This window comes from Haematobia irritans, chromosome 3, assembly GCF_050003625.1.
Source record: "Haematobia irritans isolate KBUSLIRL chromosome 3, ASM5000362v1, whole genome shotgun sequence".
Classification (NCBI taxonomy): Eukaryota; Metazoa; Arthropoda; class Insecta; order Diptera; family Muscidae; genus Haematobia; species Haematobia irritans.
The window spans coordinates 34,517,769-34,531,589 of NC_134399.1; the positions used below are offsets into that span (position 1 = coordinate 34,517,769).

The 13,821-nt window shown below is 28.8% G+C and overlaps 1 protein-coding gene across 2 annotated transcripts in view; it reads left to right on the forward strand.

The window, feature by feature from the left end:
• The first annotated feature begins 12,403 nt into the window (after positions 1 to 12,403).
• The window catches only part of raskol (Ras GTPase-activating protein raskol), a 679,447-nt gene continuing 678,029 nt past the window's right edge, over positions 12,404 to 13,821 (forward strand). The window contains exon 1 of one of the 2 annotated variants that reach the window (XM_075300491.1): positions 12,404 to 12,988. The gene's annotated coding sequence lies outside the window, so the exon portion shown is untranslated. The remainder of the gene's footprint in view (positions 12,989 to 13,821) is intronic. The other variant, XM_075300492.1, reaches the window with a different exon arrangement.

Genomic DNA, 13,821 nt, shown 5'->3' on the forward strand with positions numbered 1-13,821 from the left:
TCAACTTCCAATTACGGCTATCTTTTTATGTTTCCTAGAATGTTAGACTAGCAGATGGGCTGGATCGATCCATTTTAATGCCTATATCAATTTATTTGAAATATTTCGAACAATCGAAATTATTTTTTTTTAATTCTATCTTAAGGCCATATACATATGTGGAATATTGACAGAAAAATTTTTCAAAGTTGTTTTTTATAGAAAAATTGTCAATTGAAAAAATTGCCAAATTGTTTTTATAGAAAAATTGTCAATTGTCAAAATGACCAAAACTTTATAGTAATAGATTTTTTTATTAGAAAATTTGGTCAAAATGTTATTTCTATAGAAAATTTTGTCAAACTTTATTTCTATAGAAAAGTTTGGCAAAATTTTATTTCGATAGAAAATTTTGTCAAAATTTTATTTCTATAGCAAATTTTGTCAAAATTTTATTTCTATAGCAAAATTTCTCAAAATTTTATTTCAATAGAAAATTTTGTCAAAATTGTATTTCTATAAAACAAAATTGTCACAATTTTATTTCTATAAAAAATTTTGTTAAAATTTTAATTCTATCGAAAATTTTGTCAAATTTTATTTCTATCGAAAATGTTGTCAAAATTTTATTTCTATAGAAAATTTTGTCAAATTTTATTTCTATCGAAAATTTTGCCAAAATTTTATTTCTATAGAAAATTTTGTCAAAATTTTATTTCTATGGAAAATTTTGTCAAAATTTTATTTCCATAGAAAATGTTGTCAAAATTTTATTTCTATAGAAAATATTGTCAAAATTTTATTTCTATGGAAAATTTTGTCAAAATTTTATTTCCATAGAAAATTTTATCAATACTATTTCTATAGAAAATTTTGTCAAAATTTTATTTTTATAGAAAATTTAATCAAAATTTTATTCCTATACAAAATTTTGTTAAAAATTTAATTCTATAGAAAATTTTGTCAAAATTTTATTTCTATAGAAAATTTTGTTAAAATTTTATTTCTATAGAAAATTTTGTCAAAATTTTATTTCTATAGAAAATTTTGTCAAAATTTAATTTCTATAGAAAAGTTCGTCAAAATTTTATTTCTATAGAAAATTTTGTCAAATTTTATTTCTATAGAAAATTTTGTCAAATTTTATTTCTATAGAAAATTTTGTTAAACATTTTATTTCTATAACAAAATGTGTCAAAATTTTATTTCTATAGAAAAGTTTGTCAAAATTTTATTTCTATAGAAAATTTTGACAAAATTTTATTTCTATAGAAAATTTTGTCATAATTTTATTTCAATAGAAAATTTTGTCAAAATTTTATTTCTGTAAACAAAAATTGTCAAAATTTTATTTCTATAGAAAATTTTGTCAAAGTTTTATTTCTATCGAAAATTTTGTCAAAGTTTTATTTCTATAGAAAATTTTGTCAAAGATTTATTTTAAATAAAAATTTTGCCAACTTTTTATTTCTTTGCCAACTTTTTATTTATATAGAAAATTTTGTCAACATTTTATTTCTATAGAAAATTTTGTCAAAATTTTATTTCTATAGAAAATTTTGTCAAAATTTTATTTCTATAACAAAATGTGTTAAAATTTTATTTCTATAGAAAATTTTGTCAAAAATTTTATTTCTATAATAAAAAGTGTCAAAATTTTATTTCTATAGAAAATTTTGTCAAAATTTTATTTCTATAGAGAATTTTGCCAAAATTTTATTTCTATAGAAAATTTTGTAAAAATTTTATTTCTATAAAAAATTTTGTCAAAATTTTATTTCTATAACAAAATGTGTAAAAATGTTATTTCTATAGAAAAGTTTGTCAAAATTTTATTTCTATAGAAAATGTTGTCAAAATTTTATTTCTATACAAAATGTTGTAAAAATTTTATTTCTATAGAAAAGTTTGTCAAAATTTTATTTTTATAGAAAATTTTGTCAAAATTTTATTTCTATAGGAAATTTTGACAAAATTTTATTTCTATAGAAAATTTTGTCAAAATTTTATTTCAATAGAAAATTTTGTCAAAATTTTATTTCAATAGAAAATTTTGTCAAAATTTTATTTCTATAGAAAATTTTGTCAAACTTTATTTCTATAGAAAATTTTGTCAAACTTTATTTCTATAGAAAAGTTTAGCAAAATTTTATTTCTGTAGAAAATTTTGTCTAAATATTGCTATAGAAAAGTTTGTCAAAATTTTATTTTTATAGAAAATTTTGTCAAAATTTTATTTTTATAGGAAATTTTGACAAAATTTTATTTCTATAGAAAATTTTGTCAAAATTTTATTTCAATAGAAAACTTTGTCAAATTTTTATTTCTATAGAAAATTTTGTCAAACTTTATTTCTATCGAAAATTTTGTCAAAATTTTATTTCTATAGAAAATGTTGTCAAAATTTTATTTCTATAGAAAAGTTTGTCAAAATTTTATTTCTATCGAAAATTTTGTCAAAATTTTATGTCTATAGAAAATTTTGTCAAAATTTTATTTCTATAGAAAATTTTATCAAAATTTTATTTCCATAGAAAATTTTATCAAAATTTTATTTCTATAGAAAATTTTGTCAAAATTTTATTTTTATAGAAAATTTAATCAAAATTTTATTCCTATACAAAATTTTGTTTGAACGATGTGATTTTCGTAGAAATTAGGTAGAATGCATTCGATATATTAGTTAACATTTTCGTATATTTATGTACCACTATACTACAGAATGAAACAATTTAACTGAATTGAATTCATATATGGAATGCTTTTTTTTGACTTTTTTCATTCATTTGGACAACTCTTACATATTTGTGGTAAACCTTTTACTTAAAAATCAGACCTGCTTACCTTCGTTTTTAAATACAATTTTATTTATTTATATAGACAATTTTTTTCTTCAATAAAATACATTTTTATTAATATATTAAATATATTTATTAAGAATCAACAGCATCGAAATATTAGTTTATTATTACATTATTTCCAATTTCCATGTAATGTTATCAAGTTGCTGCCTAAAGATTTTGTCCTCCTTTTACAATTTCAATACCTACAAATATAAAAAAATCATAAACCAATTTTTTCACAAAAGGTTAAATTCACTGAATGTTACCTGGTGAATTAAGGGGTTGTTATTCTGTTCGTGTTTTCTTTCTTTATACATCATCACGAACATTGATAGACTCATTGTTTGTTATTTATGTTTAATAAAATTAAAAAAACGGAAAAATTTTCTCCCTAATTTAAAATAACAAATATTTTATTTGTTATTTATTATATTATTTTATATATTATTTTTTAACAATCACTCCGTATATCATAACAACACGATTCCAACTAAAAACAACCCACGCGCAAACATATCGATTTCCTATATTCTAACAAGTGTGTTTCCTTAAGTTTTGAAAGGATTGAATACTTCTTAGTACGAATGAACTAAAATATTTTTCTACGTCAAGTGTTATGCGTATATAAGATAAGCTTTCTATAATAAAGGAAGTCGGAATTATTATTTTATAAGAAATTTTGCTAAATTTGAGGAAACTTGGTTTTAGTTCGGTTTTTGTTTATTTTTTACGAATGCTTTGTTATCAGTGAATAAAATTTTCTTGTTCAGTAGTAAATTCTTATACCCAGCGAAGAAAACAGTATTAGTAAAATTCCATGCCTTATTCTAGTTAATGAACTATTCCTAACTGCTTTCAGTTTAGGATTTTGTTACTGAAACAAGTAAATTTTATTATTTCACACAAAAATTTAACTTAATGGAAATAAAATGGCTAAATTTAATTTATGATGATGAACATTTTTTCCTATATTTTCGAAGGAACTTTTTTCTGATTGTACAGATAATTTAGTCAAAATGTTATTTCTATAAAAAAAAATTTATCAAAATTTTATTTCTATAAAAAATTTTGTTAAAATTTTATTTCTATCGAACATTTTGTCAAATTTTATTTCAATAGAAAATTTTGTCAAAATTTTATTTCAATAGAAAATTTTTCAAAATTTTATTTCTATAAAAATTTTTGTTAAAATTTTATTTCTATCGAAAATTTTGTCAAAGATTTATTTCAATAGAAAATTTTTTCAAAATTTTATTTCTATAACAAAATGTGTCAAAATTTTATTTCTATAGAAAAGTTTGTCAAAATTTTATTTCTATAGAAAATTTTGTCAATATTTTATTTCTATAGGAAATTTTGTCCACATATTATTTCTATAGAAAATTTTGTCAAAATTTTATTTCTATAGAAAATTTTGTCAAAGATTTATTTCTATAGAAAACTTTTTCAAAATTTTATTTCTATAGAAAATTTTGTCAAATTTTATTTCTTTAGAAAATTTTGTAAAAATTTTATTTCTATAGAAAATTTTGTCAAAATTTTATTTCTATAGAAAACTTTTTCAAAATTTTATTTCTATAGAAAATTTTGTCAAATTTTATTTCTTTAGAAAATTTTGTAAAAATTTTATTTCTATAGAAAATTTTGTCAAAATTTTATTTCTATAGAAAATTTTCTCAAAATTTTATTTCAATAACAAAATGTGTCAAAATTTTATTTCTATAGAAAATTTTGTCAAAATTTTATTTCATAGAAAATTTTGTCAAAATTTTATTTCATAGAAAATTTTGTCAAAATTTTATTTCTATAAAAAATTTTGTTAAAATTTTATTTCCATAAAAAATTAAATGTTATTTCTATAGAAAATTATGTCAAAATTTTATTTCTATAAAAAAAATTGTCAACATTTTATTTCTACAAAAATTTTGCTAAAATGTTATTTCTATCGAAAATTTTATTTCTATAGAAAATTTTGTCAAAGATTTATTTCAATAGAAAATGTTGTTAACTTTTTATTTCTATAGAAAATTTTGTCAAAATTTTATTTCTATAGAAAATTTTGTCAAAATTTTATTTCTATAGAAAATTTTCTCAAAATTTTATTTCTATAGAAAATTTTGTCAACATTTTATTTCAATAGAAAATTTTGTCAAAAATTTATTTCAATAAAAAATGTAATCAAAATTTTATTTCTATAAAAAAATTTGTCAGCATTTTATTTCTATCGAAAATTTTGTCAATATTGTATCTCTATAGAAAATGTTGTCAAAGATTTATTTTAATAGAAAATGTTGTTAACTTTTTATTTCTATAGAAAATTTTGTCAAAATTTTATTTCATTATTGTTGTTTTTTGATTTCAGCTTAAAACCAATGCATTGACTAAACTACAAGTGCAGCTTAACCAACAGAGGAAAAGAATGTTTGTCAAATTTATTTGGACAAAGCCCTATAGACTGCAAGATGGTTGGATGGACGCACGTTTCGGAATTACCACATTCCTCATGAGCATCCTCTACTTGCAGCAAAATTATCAACCAGTTATCAGAATAAATTCAGGCAGTTCACTAAACCCAAAAGTAAACCACACTTGAACCTTCCGAAAAAAGGTTTACACGATAGCCGGCTTATGCCGAAAAAATTCGTACAAATATATCTCTTTTCCCTTGCCAATGTCAAATCATCGATTTGAGTGCAGTTGGCTGGGTTTATTTTGAGCGTGCTTCCTCTTTTTTTCATTCGTTTTGTTTTGTTATTGTTGGTTTATTCTTCAATCATTATTGTTGTTTTTGATTTCAGCTTAAAACCATGCATTGACTAAACTACTAGTGTAGTTTAACAAACAAAGGAAAAGTCAATGCATGGTTTTAAGCTGAAATCAGAAACAACAATAATGATTGAAGAATAAACCAACAATAACAAAAAAAAAACGAATGAAATAAAATTTTGACAAAATTTTCTATAGAAATAAAATTTTGACAAAATTTACTATAGAAATAAAATTTTGACAAAATTTTATTGCTTTAGAAAATTTTGTCAAAAATTTTTGACCGAAAAAGTTTTCGCGCGGTACTTGTTTTGCCCATAGCTTCCTCATACGACTGTCCTGTTTCCATCAGATCCGCAGCCACATCGGCTCTTCTAATGACATCCTTTACCATGAGATCCGCTACGAATATATTATGCATTTTTAATCCCTGACCATCATTTTTTTGACTTATTCTCCAAACAAATGTCATAAAATCCTTAGATAAATTCTTCCAAATCCCTAAATGACTACCGTGAGATTATGGCAAACATGACTACACATAAATTTGCCAAAGCAATGAAGATGATTTAAAGCAAACACAATCAGAAAAGGGAGGGTGGGCGTCCAGTAAAGCGAATTAAATCTGGGGTGAGTGGCTAGGGTGGTTGCATAGAATGCATTCATCCATTCATCTCGTTTGTTCTGGATGATGGAGGAAAATTCCCTGTCCTTCGATTATTGTGTTTTTTTGTTTTCACTCTCACAATTGTCAAGGTTTTATAGAAGGTTGTCTGAGATGCTTGAATGCCATATGCATCACATTATTACATCGTGATGGAAATACTTGGCAAAGGACAAAATTCTTTTTCGCTTGAGGGAAGTGCAAGCAAAATAAAATGGAATTACACCACCAAAACGTAGCTAGACGAATTGCATTCGTCATTGGTAAGTGTGAGAATGGTAGGTGTTTATGCAGCAGCGATTTGATTCCGAGGACTATAATGACGTCACGTGCCGCATTGAGGCTAGAGCTGCATTAACACAGTAATCATGGGTATATAATTATTAATTAACTGAATTATAATATATGATTTCGAATCAGTTAAACTATAGCTCCTGATTAGTATGCTTGGTGTAAGTATGCAAAAACCATTCCAACAGATTGAGATGCGGAGATTTTAGTGGCGCTTGTCTTGTAAAAATATAGCGAGTAACCTCCTTTTAAATCCAATCTTAGTTGAAGCGTGCTGAGTGCGATGGTGCTGAGCCCTGTTGGAATGTCAATGGGATGCAGCCGAAATATTTGTCTGCACAGGGTTTCAAAATTGTCTCATCGGAGAAAAGGATAACTGGCCACTTTCATGCCAGCGAAGCAACTCCTTAGCTCTTTCCAGTCTAACTTATGTTTGTGCATCGGTAATCTTGCACATTTTGTAACTTGTAAGGGTTTTATTCCAAGCTAATTTTTCCGTTCTCGCGATATGTCCAGCCCACGAAGAAGTTTTTCAACACTGCGGCGTGGATTTCGACCAAATCTGACCTTCAATTTTCGAATCATTTCTGATGTTGTTACCGTTTTTACCTTTTGGATCGCTGTTAGTAACGCTAAAGAGCAATAGTACGAGAAGGGAGCCATCGTGGTGCAATGGTTAGCATGCCCGCCTTGCATACACAAGGTCGTGGGTTCGATTTCTGCTTCGACCGAACACCAAAAAGTTTTTCAGCGGTGGATTATGCCACCTCAGTAATGCTGGTGACATTTCTGAGAGTTTCAAAGCTTCTCTAAGTGGTTTCACTGCAATGTGGAACGCCGTTCGGACTCGGCTATAAAATGGAGGTCCCTTGTCATTGAGCTTAACATGGAATCGGGCAGCACTCAGTGATAAGAGAGAAGTTCACCAATGTGGTATCACAATGGACTGAATAGTCTAAGTGAGCCTGATACATTGGGCTGCCACCTAACCTAACCTAATAGTATGAGAAACAACAGATTTATTTATATTTAAATGCTGTAGAGCTCCAAGCTCACTTGTGGTTTTCCCATCCAAATATAAAGCAATCACACCATCACGTTTGAATCACGAATATCTTTGTTTTTGAATGTAATAGATCAAAATGCTTTTGTAAGCTTGTAAACAATAAGATGAACTGTCACTGTAAGAATCTGCCAGCTGTTAGGTGAGGGGTTTAGAAATGATATCAATTTTTATTTGGTGGCAATACATATCAGCCACACTGTCTATATACGCATAGACTCAAACTGCAATAAAAGTCATCTTTGCGTTTCTCAACTTTAAAACAAGTATATACGGCCGTAAGTTCGGCCAGGCCGAGGCTTATGTACCATCCACCATGGATTGCGTAGAAACTTCTACTGAAGGCTGTCATCCACAATCGAATTACTTGGGTTGCGGTAACACTTGCCGATGGCAAGGTATTTTAAAACTTCCTAACACCGTAATATATACCACATAGTCCATACGTGGTATATATTAAACTAAAAAAGGCCGATTAAATACGTATATAATTAAGTTTAAAGTTTCTATAGAAATAAAATTTTGACAAAATAAAATTATGACAACATTTTCTATAGAAGTAAAATTTGGAAAAAAATTTCTATAGAAATAAAATTTTGCCAAAATTTTCTATAGAAATAAAATTTGGAAAAAAATTTCTATAGAAATAAAATTTGGAAAAATTTTTCTATAGAAATAAAATTTTGACAAAATTTTCTATAGAAATAAAATTTGGAAAAAATTTTCTACAGAAATAATATTTGGAAAAAATTTTCTATAGAAATAAAATTTTGACAAAATTTTCTATAGAAATAAAATTTTGACAAAATTTTCTATAGAAATAACATTTTGGTAGATTATTTTTGGCTCGAGTGGCAACCATGATTATGAACCGAATAAAATTTTAACAAAATTTTCTATAGAAATAAAATTTTGACAACATTTTCTATAGAAATAAAATTTTGACAAAATTTTCTATAGAAACAAAATTTTGAAAAAAATTCTATAGAAATAAAATTTTAGTAGATTATTTTTGGCTTGAGTGGCAACCACGATTATGAACCGATATGGACCAATTTTTGTGTGATTGGGGATCGGCTATATATAACTATAGACCGATATGGACCAATTTTGGCATGGTTGTTAGCGGCCTTATACTAACACCACGTACCAAATTTCAACCGGATCGGATGAATTTTGCTCCTCTGCACGGTTGTTAGAGACCATATACTAACACCATGTACCAAATTTCAGTCGGATCGGATGAAATTTGGTTCTCTTAGAGGCTCCGCAAGCCAAATCGGGGGATCGGTTTATATGGGGGCTATATGTAATTATGGACTGATATGGACCAATTTTTGCATGGTTGTTAGAGACCATATACTAACACCATGTACCAAATTTCAGCCGGATCGGATGAAATTTACTTCTCTTAGAGCAATCGCAAGCCAAATTTGGGGGTCCGTTTATATGGGGGCTATACGTAAAAGTGGACCGATATGGCCCATTTGCAATACCATCCGATCTACATCAATAACAACTACTTGTGCTAAGTTTCAAGTCGATAGCTTGTTTCGTTCGGAAGTTAGCGTGATTTCAACAGACGGACGGACGGACATGCTCAGATCGACTCAGAATTTCACCACGACCCAGAATATATATACTTTATGGGGTCTTAGAGCAATATTTCGATGTGTTACAAACGGAATGACAAAGTTAATATACCCCCATCCTATGGTGGAGGGTATAACAAATGAATATTGAATTGCTCAGATATATTAGCAATTCACATAACATAATATGGGTATCTGGCTATATATGTTACCAAAGAACTGCAAAGGAGATGAGTTAGGTTTGGTATAGTGGCAGCCCGATATTTCAGGCTCACTTAGACTATTCAGTCCATTGTGATACCACATTGGTGAACTTCTCTCTTATCACTGAGTGCTGCTCGATTCTATGTTATGCTCATTGAAAAGGGACCTCATTTTTATAGCCGAGTCCCAACTACGTTCCACATTGAAGTGGAACCACTTAGAGAAGCTTTGAAACCCTCAGAAATGTCACCAGCATTACTGATGTGGAATAATCCACCGCTGAAAAACTTTTTGGCGTTCGGTCGAAGTAGGAATCGAACCCACGACCTTGTGTATGCAAGGCGGACATAATAACCATTGCACCAGGGTCGCTCCCTAAGGAGATGAGTTAGCAAGGCTAGAACTAGATTCTACCTGAATGCTTATATTGACATTTTAATGACTCCTCGTTAAATTTTCTTTGTACTTTTCCTATGGGTTACAAAATAAGCAAAAGGTATTTGCATGAAGAGTTTCATCAATGATTTCTTCACCAATTCTGCCAAATGCAACTTGAAAAATACTTTAAAACGTGTTTGTATGCAATCCGTTTGCTAGAAACGTTCAATTTATGTTGAAAATAAGATTTACCATCAAGTTAAATTGGTGTTTATGGGGAAAATAAACAAAATTTCCCAATAGTCACATCTGGCATCTCTATTCCCTTAACGCATTGGAATTATCGATAACATCAAATATCGAAATGTTTACTATTTCGATTATTTTTTTATTAAGAGAGTGCAGTGTTGCCAATTTGCTGCTTTTAGCACCAAATTTAGTGCTTTTTGATTTCTAAAAAGCACCAAATTGCCTTTTTGGTGCCTTTTCAAAAAAATCACCAACTTGGTGCTTTCTGGCATTTTCATTTAGTGCTTTTGGTGCTTTTTTTTATTTTGAACAGTATTAAGTTTAATTGATACAAAACTGTTGATTAGACTTTCAAGAGCCGAAGAAACTCAAATTTATTGCCAAATATAGAATTTGATTGTTATGAAGATGGTATTGATTATTTTTTAATTAATATTGTTATTTAGGGTATTCTGTAGGAAAGTTGAGCGGTGAGTGTCGAATTTTTTAATTTGGTAAAGATGTCATTAAAAACTTTCGTATTAAATTCACAAAAGCACGCACAACTAAAATAAGCAATAGACTCCTTCCATATATTAATATTTTGAAAGTTGAAAAACATCACTGATCAAAATGAATTGGGCGAAAGCATTAAAACTGATCAAAGTGTATACTTGAATAGCGGTTCATGATGGTGAGTACTAAATTCGAGTTTTGCCGCTAAGGTGAAAACTATTTCAGTAAAAAAAGGCATAAAATTATGCATATTTGCTGCAATTTTATTATAACCAAAAGCAAATTGTCACAAAGTTTGTATTCCTTAAAATGAATTAAAGGGTGATTTGTTAAGAGCTTGATAACTTTTTTTTTAAAAAAAAACGCATAAAATTTGCAAAATCTCATCGGTTCTTTATTTGAAACGTTAGATTGGTCCATGACATTACTTTTTGAAGATAATTTCATTTAAATGTTGACCGCGGCTGCGTCTTAGGCGGTCCATTCGGAATGTCCAATTTTGGGCAACTTTTTCGAGCATTTCGGCCGGAATAGCCCGAATTTCTTCGGAAATGTTGTCTTCCAAAGCTGGAATAGTTGCTGGCTTATTTCTGTAGACTTTAGACTTGACGTAGCCCCACAAAAAATAGTCTAAAGGCGTCAAATCGCATGATCTTGGTGGCCAACTTACCGGTCCATTTCTTGAGATGAATTGTTCTCCGAAGTTTTCCCTCAAAATGGCCATAGAATCGCGAGCTGTGTGGCATGTAGCGCCATCTTGTTTGAAACCACATGTCAACCAAGTTCAGGTCTTCCATTTTTGGCAACAAAAAGTTTGTTAGCATCGAAACGATAGCGATCGCCATTCACCGTAACGTTGCGTCCAACAGCATCTTTGAAAAAATACGGTCCAATGATTCCACCAGCGTACAAACCACACCAAACAGTGCATTTTTCGGGATGCATGGGCAGTTCTTGAACGGCTTCTGGTTGCTCTTCACTCCAAATGCGGCAATTTTGCTTATTTACGTAGCCATTCAACCAGAAATGAACCGAACACTGATTTTGGTAATAAAATTCAATGATGAAATGAACCGAACACTGATTTTGGTAATAAAATTCAATGATTTGCAAGGGTTGCTCGTTAGTAAGTCTATTCATGATGAAATGTCAAAGCATACTGAGCATCTTTCTCTTTGACACCATGTCTGAAATCCCACGTGATCTGTCAAATACTAATGCATGGAAAAATCCTAACCTCAAAAGAATCACCCTTTATTAAAGAAAAGTAATTGTGAAAAAATTACTATTTTAGCAGCTAAACTCGATCTTAATACCCACCTTAACTTTTTAAAAGTCAATGCACAAAAGTTCTATAATCGTCGGAAGGTTTTTTTTTGTTTTTTTAGTAGAGCATTTAATTTTCGATTTTGTGGCGGAAGGTGGTATGTTAGAATATATAATATATTTTTGGTGCTTTTTGGCCTTGGGGAGTTGGCAACACTGGGTAAAAGAGAGCATAACCACAAACACTTTGTTGGTCTTTCAATTCTTTGCTATGTTGATGTTGATGAGCTCAGATTCAACGGTAATAACGAAGCGAACGGATGTACGGATGTGAAACGAGCGGCGGAACGTGTTGAATAAGAAAGAATAATAACAACAACAAAAATGTACGAATCGCTCGTGGTGCGTGTGTGAATTGAGATTTGTTGTTAAACATATGCATTTAGTAGATATATATGTATATGAATAAATAAAAAAAAAATAAAGTTAATATAATAAAGAACAAGTGGCATATCGCTATTTTATCAAATCAAAATATAGTGAATCGAAACAAAAAAGTGTTAGCAATATACAGTGGAAAGTGTCATAAAAATAATTCTCAAACCACTAAATTTGGGTTCATGGAATAATAAATCTTGAAGTTCTTTATAAATTTAAGAATTATCTACAAAAAATATTCTAAGCCATCAAATGGCCCCAGTGGAGTGTGAGTGTTAATGTTGGAAAATTATTTTCTGAAATAAAAATATATGTACAGGTGTATCAAGATAAATCTTAACTAGCGCATACATACATATACAACTTTTATGTTCGCGCCTGCTCACCCACCCCACAATAATACAACACATACATAGGCAATACAAGACCAATTCAAAGTCTCTGTGGAATACAATTTTTATTTATCACAAAATCTAAAAATTCATGTCAACGGTATTGTCATCGTTAGTGTCGTCGTCATTGTCGTTACTGCTAAAGACGTGGTGTTAAAGTTTACAGTGCGTGTATCTCGTGGAAAATCGTAAGAGCGCGCGTTATTGACAAATTCACGTTACATTGTGACCACAAAATTTATTTAGCTGGTAATATATGTGCATGTGTTTGTATGTATTGAAGTGACAAGTGGCGGTGTGGTGTTTATATTAAAATTAAAGGGATATTGAAATATACTACTCTCACTGATTCAGAGTTTTATGTGTTGGTACGTGCAATCACAATATGATATAATTCATTACAAATCTTCTTATCCCTTATAACAATTTTAAGAAATATCTGTTATTCGTAGTTGAATAGTTAGTGGCCATTACTTACCCTTAAAATGTCAAGTAATTTTCCTGTTTCTCAGCGTATCTGTTTAGTTTAAATTTATTGTGTGTTTTATCTATGTATCTTTATCTCTCTCACTCTCCTGAACGAGAGATAAGGTGGGGGAGTTGTTAAAGAGTTATGTATGATAGTGTTTGTTATGTATGTGTGTATGAAGTTATTTGCGATTAGACAAGTTACAGTAGCTGTCACCGTTACATTATATTTGGCGCTATTTTCCCCATCCTCTCTCCTACATCTCTTGAGAACAGAAAATCAATAAATTCATCAAGCCTAATGTACATGGTAGTGATGCTCTTTGTATGGTCAGCAGTATTTGCATTGTTGTTGATGAAAACTTGTCAGACCAAAGTAAAATATTCAACCAAAGTGTTGAGTTGCCATTTTTTTGTGTTTACAACAAAGTCAACCTTGATGTTTTAATTTAATGTATATCCACCTCTGCATGTCATTAGTCATATTAACAAGATGCATCTTTGGCCAGTGGAATGTGTTTAAAGGAATATTCATACATATGTACATTTTATGTAGTTTTTCTGTTATGTGGTTGTACATACAAGGTGATCAAGAAAATTTTGGAAAAAAAAATTGAATACAAAGTGGGGTATTTACCTCCTGCGACGATTGTGTGCTAGCAAGTCCATAACATAGTTTTCCCATGCATTTCTTATGGACAAATGTAAATAATTTATTTATATGGTTAAATGC